Below are 6,329 nucleotides of genomic sequence, written 5' to 3'. Positions count from 1 at the left end.
CCTGTGAGTTAGACTTTCACACATGTGGAGTGACTGCGTAATTTATTGTTCAAACGGGACAATGTTAAAGGGATGTCAGGGCAGCGGGGACCGTTTGGGGCAAACCAGGATGTACTGTCCCCTGCGCCAGACATCACAACTGCCATGGGAGTGAGGATGGTGAGGTCACAAAGCCAGGGAGGGGCCAAGACCTTTAGTCCAGATCTGGGAGACTCTGAACTGGGTTGAATAGTGTCCCCACAAATTCCTGTCCATCCAGAACTTCAAAATGTAATCTAACTCAGAAATAAGGTCTTTGAAGATGCACTAGGTAAGATCAGGTCATCCTGGTTTAGCATGGGCCCTGTTTACAGTGACCAGTATCCTTATAAGAATGTCCAATACTTTGGCCACCTGATACTAAGAGCCAACTCACTGGAAGAGACCCTGATGCTGGGAAGGAGTGAAGGCAGGAGGAGAAGGGGGCAGCAGAGGATGAGATGGTTGGATGGCATCACCAACTCGATGGATATGAGTTTGAGCAAACTCTGGGAGATAGTGGAGGACAGAGGAGCCTGGTGTGCTGCAGTCCATGGGGTCGCAAAGGGTCGGACACGTCTTAGTGACTGAACAATGAACAACAACATCCTATGAGAAGAGAGGAGGGGAACTGGAGGCCAAGGAGGGGCCCGTGTGATGATGACAGGGGCTCAGATGGGGGCGTGGGTCCACAAGCCAAGGAGCTCCAAGGATCTGCCTGGCACAGGTTCTCCCCTGGGGCGAGGCGGAGCTGGCTCTGCTGACACCTGCGTCCTGGCCTCCTGGCCTCCAGGCCTGTGAGAGCATACATCTTGGTGTATTGACGCCGCCAGCGTGGTATCGCCCAGGCTGTGAACCAGCTCCAGGAAACTGGTCCAGACCCTAAAGGCCAGTGACCAGGTCCACCACAATCAGTGCTCAGGACTTCCTGGAAACCTGCGTTTACGCCCGATTATTCACTTACTTTTTATGTGAACTTTAGTAAATGACTTACTCTTGAAGACTCACTTTTCCCGTTTGTACTGTGGGAATGAGGATAATTGTACCTGCCTTATAGGCTATAGTATTGTTATTCTCTTTTTCCTTCGACACATTTATTTTATGTGGGACTTTCCCAGAAATAAAAGACACAGTCTCTTATGGAAAACCGCACCTTACAAACAACCACAGGTTAAGTGTTGAACAAAGCACGATCTGTGCTTTTAGGGAGATTTCAGACAAGGAAACAACTATCCCAATTTGGCTGTGGGTTTCCCGGTGGCTCAGTGGGTAAAGAATCCTCCTGCCAATGTAGGAGACACGGGAGACTTGGGTTTTGTTCCTGGGTCGGGAAGATCCCCTGGAGGAGGGCATGGCAACCCACTCCAGTATGCTTGCCTGGAGAATCCCATGGACAGAGGAGCCTGGAGGCCTGTAGTCTAGGAGGTTTTAGTGAAAACCCATCACCTGATACAGAGTCCTAGTTCCTGATACCAAAGTCGAAAGGAAAAGTGACCTTGTTTTCCTTCTCCCAAATGGCAAGACCTCAGGCCAGACCCCCGGCAGGACCTGCTGGACGCTCCCACGCAGGATCCCATTGACTCATTGACGGGAAGTGGTGCTTAGGATCTGTTCACAGTTGTTGTATTGTTATCCGCTGTATTGTTGGCCAGACTTTTCATGCAAAGAGAGAGCCTGCTGCTTCCTGTGACTTGACCCCCTAGAATTCCGGATTCTTGGCAGCTTCTGAGTCCTCAGGCAGGCCTGTGGCCCTCCCTGTATTTGATCCCCCACTAGTGAACTTCTTGTACTTTAGATAGCTGCAAAGAATTGTCCCAGTTGTGATCAGAATACTGACTAGCAGATGGGTTTGCACTGGAGGCTGGGCCCCAGGAGGAAAGCACCAGGAGAACGGGGTCTGCTCATGAGAGAAGGCTGCCCAGCAAAGGTAGGCTTGCTTCCTGGAAGTGATCGGGCTACTCTGCTTCTTAGTGTTGCTGACAAAGATGGGGCTTGAGATGTTTCCCAGCCTTCTTTTTTTGGACAGGAAAGTAGGGTTTATTGCTGGGCTTGAGTAAGGAAGGGACAGCGACCAGGCTTTCTTGAGGGCAGGCCCCGTTTGTCCAAAAGGCACAGTTAGGGACCTATTTGATTCCACAGCTACCGGGATGGCTTCTCTTCCACCGTGTTTTCACATTCATCCGCATGAAACTTAGTAGATCCCCACTTGGAGATGAGATCTTCTGGCGGCCAGGGAACTTGAACTTGGCCCCGTAGAGGCCAAGAACACATGCTGCTTGTTCTGTAGCTTGGTGCGGATGGACATTATGACTTGGCTGATGTGCCCCTGGGCTTTCCAAAGGCACCACACACACCTGTCTGGAGCCTAGACTGGGGCCAGCATGCCAGTCATGAAGGCCCACTGGAAAGAGTTGTCTCCAAGGTCCCTTAGGGCAACCTGTATGGGTAACAAGCTGCATACGCTACCAAGAAGGCTGTTGTTTGCAGCCATTGCATGCTGGGTCCCCATGGGGAAAAGAGCACAGTCGGCTTAATTGGCTGCCAACAGCCTTCTTCTTTTTAAAGATTCGGGGTCACCATAACCCTTACCATCTTGGTTTCTTCTTTACTGTCTACTGCTGCCCCAGGCACCTACTGAAAGCCCCTCACAGGCAAAAGCCACAAGGCGTTCACAGGAGGATTAGCACCCTGTGTGGATCACAGCAAACTGGAAAATTCTTCAAGAGATGGGCATACCAGACCACCCGACCTGCCTCTTGGGAAACCTATATGCAGGTCAGGAAGCAACAGTTAGAACTGGACATGGAACAACAGACTGGTTCCAAATAGGACAAGGAGTACGTCAAGGCTGTATATTGTCACCCTGCTTATTTAACTTCTATGCAGAGTACATCATGAGAAACGCTGGGCTGGAAGAAGCACAAGCTGGAATCAAGATTGCCGGGACAAATATCAATCACCTCAGATATACAGATGACACCACCCTTATGGCAGAAAGTGAAGAGGAACTCAAAAGCCTCTTGATGAAAGTGAAAGTGGGGAGTGAAAAAGTTGGCTTAAAGCTCAACATTCAGAAAACGAAGATCATGGCATCTGGTCCCATCACTTCATGGGAAATAGATGGGGAAACAGTGGAAACAGTGTCAGACTTTATTTTTCTGGGCTCCAAAATCACTGCAGATGGTGACTGCAGCCATGAAATTAAAAGACGCTTATTCCTTGGAAGAAAAGTATGACCAACCTAGATAGCATATTGAAAAGCAGAGACATTACTTTGCCAACAAAGGTCCGTCTAGTCAAGGCTATGGTTTTTTCAGTGGTCATGTATGGATGTGAGAGTTGGACTACAAAGAAAGCTGAGCGCTAAAGAATTGATGCTTTTGAACTGTGGTGTTGGAGAAGACTCTTGAGAGTCCCTTGGACTGCACGGAGATCCAACCAGTCCATTCTAAAGGAGATCAGCCCTGGGTGTTCTTTGGAAGGAATGATGCTAAAGCTGAAACTCCAGTACTTTGGCCACCACATGTGAAGAGTTGACTCATTGGAAAAGATTCTGATGCTGAGAGAGATTGGGGTCAGGAGGAAAAGGGGACGACAGAGGATGAGATGGCTGGATGGCATCGCCGACTCAATGGATGTGCATTTGAGTGAACTCCGGGAGATGGTGATGGACAGGGAGGCCTGGCGTGCTGCAATTCATGGGGTTGCAAAGAGTCAGACATGACTGAGAGACTGAACTGAACTGAGCACTTAATGGGTGCCTGCCCCCAAATGCTGGAAGAACTAAAAGATTGTGGTATTGAAAGGGGCACCTTTGGAGAAAAAGCCAAGCAAGCAACTGCCATTGCTGATTGGGCTACAATTAGATCACCTCAGATTCTGCACGTAAACCTTTGTGGATGAATCTAGTTGGGAATTCCGCCTGCTCACCAAGGTATTAAAATATACCATCCCACAAAGAGAGATGGTTCTTCCATAGCAGGTGGCTGAGATTGTAGATTATAAATTCAACGCTTAAACCCAGATCAATCGCCTCCCAAGTCAGTGCTCTTTGTGCTAGAACCATTGCCAGACTCCACCTGGTTCTCCCTCTCACAGTGATGTCTCAGAGGGGAGAGCAGAGGCTGGGGATGGGTTGGGCTGGCCCATTATTTGGAGACTGAGTCCCTGGGTACACTCAGTGTTTTATGACCTTAAATAAGTTTCTTTATGTACCTCTGCCTCTTAAAGAGATGGGAATACCAGACTACCTTACCTGCCTCCTGAGAAATCTGCATTCAGGTCAAGAAGCAACAGTTAGAACCGGACACGGAGCAATGGACTGGTTCCAAATCAGGAAATGAGTACGTCAAGGCTGTGTATTGTCACCTTGCTTATTTAACTTATACTCAGAGTACACCATATGAAATGTGAGGCTGGATGAAGCACGAGCTGGAATCAAGATTGCCGGGAGAAACAGCAATAATCTCAAATACACAGATGACACCACCCTTACGGCAGAAAGCGAAGAGGAACTGAAGAGCCTCTTGATGAAAGTGAAAGAGGAGAGTGAAAAAGCTGGCTTAAAGCTCAACATTCAAAAAACGAAGGTCGTGGCATCCGGTCCCATCACTTCATGACAAATAGATGGGGAGACAGTGGAAACAGTGACAGACTGTATTTTCTTGGGCTCCAAAATCACTGCAGATAGTGACGGCAGCCATAACTTTAAAAGACACTTGCTCCTTGGAAGAAAAGCTATGACCAACCTAGATAGCATACTTAAAAGCAAAGATATTACTTTGCTGAAAAAGCTCTGTCTAGTCAAAGCTATTTTTCCAGTGGTCGTGTATGGATGTGAGAGCTGGACCATAAAGAAAGCTGAGCGCTGAAGAATTGATGCTTTTGAACTGTGGTGTTGGAGAAGACTCTTGAGAGTCCCTTGGACTTTAAGGAGATCAAACCAGTCCATCCTAAAGGAAATTAGTCCTGAATATTCACTGGAAGGACGGATGCTTAAGCTGAAACTCCAGTATTTTGGCCACCTGATTCAAAGAACTGACTCATTGGAAAAGACCCTGAATCTGGGAAAGACTGAAGGCAGGAGGAGAAGGGGACAACAGAGGATGAGATGGTTGGATGACATCACCAACTTGATGGACATGAGTTTGAGCAAGCTCCCAGAGATGGTGAAGGACAGGGAAGCCTGGCGTGTTGCAGTCTGTGGGGTCGCAAAGAGTCAGACACGACTGAGTGACTGAACTTAACTGAACTGAACCGCCTCAGTTCCACATCAGACAGGAAGGAAACCTGTACAGTAACTCTCTAATATGATCTTGTCGTATTCCAGAAAAATCATATAAAGGAAGACAGTCAGTAAAGATCCTCTAATTTGTATGACTTTGCCAATATCTTCTGTTGAAAAATTTATAAATCATTATCATTCTGGTTCACGGTTGCATTTTTTTTTAAGACAGAAACTCATATATTTGTGAATTCAGCCACTTAGTTACTCTCATTATTACTGAATGGTAATCATGGGCGTTGGGAATCATTTATAATTCTCTTGTGCAGAGCATATTCTCTGAGCCAAGGGAGTCATCTTCTGTGAAGATGGGAGGCAAGCGCTGGGACAGCCCAGGCTGGACAAGGGGAAAATCAAGGATTGCAAGTAGAGAAAGAAAGCAAGTCGATGGCCAATACTGTGGTTCACAAACCCAAAGGAGGTATCAAAAGCAGACGAGATACAAAGAATAATCTTACGAGCATCTCAGTCCAACCACTTAGCTTAAGTGTTAGAATTGGACCAATATTGTTAAAGGTCATAGTTGATTTGTTCATATATGTGTGTGTGTTTGTTCCTTATTCACTTAATTTTGTGATTCTTATTCACTTAGTTTTCTTTGTAATTCTTATACATAGCAATGCACCCTCAAACCTTATACTGCTTAGTCTTGCATAGTTTTGAAGTCTCCATAAGTAGTGCAATATTGTAAGCGCTTTGTTCTTTCTTTCCTGTTTGATTGGGATGCTGTCTGCGGGTGTTGATGCACATAACTCTTACTCATTTCCACTGTGATATAGAATTCGATGGGCTTCCCAGGTAGCACTAGTGGTAAAGGATCTGCCTGTCAATGCAGAAGACACAAGAGACACAGGTTTGATCCCTGGGTTGGGAACATATCTTGGAGGAGGCCATGGCAACCCACTCCAGTATTCTTGCCTGGAGAATCCCATGGGCAGAGGAGCCTGGTGGGCTACCATCCATGGAGTTGCCAAGAGTCAGACACGATTAAAGCAACGTAGTACACACAGGCACGTAGAATCCTGTT

General features: G+C 47.1%; 1 non-coding gene across 1 annotated transcript; it reads right to left on the bottom strand.

The window, feature by feature from the left end:
• Window positions 1–2,427: 2,427 nt before the first annotated feature.
• On the bottom strand, window positions 2,428–2,562 carry LOC139179555 (small nucleolar RNA SNORA70). The gene has a single exon (XR_011563920.1). It is a non-coding gene; the product is annotated as a small nucleolar RNA SNORA70 (small nucleolar RNA).
• Window positions 2,563–6,329: the final 3,767 nt, after the last annotated feature.

Source organism: Bos indicus, chromosome 24 (assembly GCF_029378745.1).
Source record: "Bos indicus isolate NIAB-ARS_2022 breed Sahiwal x Tharparkar chromosome 24, NIAB-ARS_B.indTharparkar_mat_pri_1.0, whole genome shotgun sequence".
NCBI lineage: Eukaryota > Metazoa > Chordata > Mammalia > Artiodactyla > Bovidae > Bos > Bos indicus.
This window is presented reverse-complemented; position numbering and strand designations above follow the sequence as displayed.